This window comes from Schistocerca serialis, chromosome 1, assembly GCF_023864345.2.
Source record: "Schistocerca serialis cubense isolate TAMUIC-IGC-003099 chromosome 1, iqSchSeri2.2, whole genome shotgun sequence".
Taxonomy (NCBI): domain Eukaryota; kingdom Metazoa; phylum Arthropoda; class Insecta; order Orthoptera; family Acrididae; genus Schistocerca; species Schistocerca serialis.
Genome location: NC_064638.1, coordinates 868,297,619 through 868,298,623, shown reverse-complemented (window position 1 = coordinate 868,298,623; position 1,005 = coordinate 868,297,619).

The following is a 1,005-nucleotide window of genomic DNA, read 5'->3' as shown; positions in this document are numbered from 1 at the left end:
GAACGCTGAAATGAAAATTTCTATTCTACTTATTATCTGTGTTGTAACAACAGAGTTTTTCGAGTTGCTTAGCAATATTTTGATGGGTATGACTTTTACATTATTCAGCATGAAATGCTCTAAGATCTCGGTGTGCGTATAGCCCAATAATTTTGTTAGTTCTACGATGTTGTAACAGATACGCACCAGGGTGCGGTATGTTAACAATTATATAAGGTCCTTCATATAGCAGACGCCACTTAGCGTTGCGTCGTTTGAGTGCAACAGATTTATGATGAGTACGAAGTAGTACAAGCATTCCTACCTCGAATTTTTGTTTTCTTTTTATTATGTTTCTGTGATGTTTGTTTCGTATCTGTGCGTGATGTGTCAGCGTAGTCAATACTTCTTTTATTTTCTGTTCAGGTGTGATTTCCTTGTCTGACAACTTAGGTAATGGTTCTATCCACTGATCGTTCTGTTTGCAATTGAACATGATCTCGTTAGGTGTGTAATTTGTATCGTAAATATTTAAGTTATTGTGTACGTCTTCGAAAAGACTTAGGTAGGACACCCAATTAGTATGTTTTGATGAAATATAGGTCCTCATGAATCGATTTAATTCTCGGAAAAGTCTCTCAGTCGCGTTACATTGTGGACTAAACCTCGAAATAAATATACTTTTAATGTTATTGTCCTTCAAGAAATTTCTCCATTTGTACCCAGAGTAGTATGCTGCATTATCTGACAGAATTGCTTTAGGTTTTCCCACGTGCGTCAGGTAATCACTTGAGAATCTTCGTATTATAGCATTTGCAGTGGCGGATTTTAAAGCATAAAGTTTTACGTGTTTAGAAAATATATCGTAAAAAGCTAAGATATATTTGACGCCTCCAGAGCTTGCTGGATGCGGTCCACTAATGTCAGTACACAGAATTTCCAGGGGTCTACCAGGTAAAATAGAATGTAAATCTGTTTTTGTGGATAAATTCTGAGGTTTTGATTTTTGACATATGACACATGTTT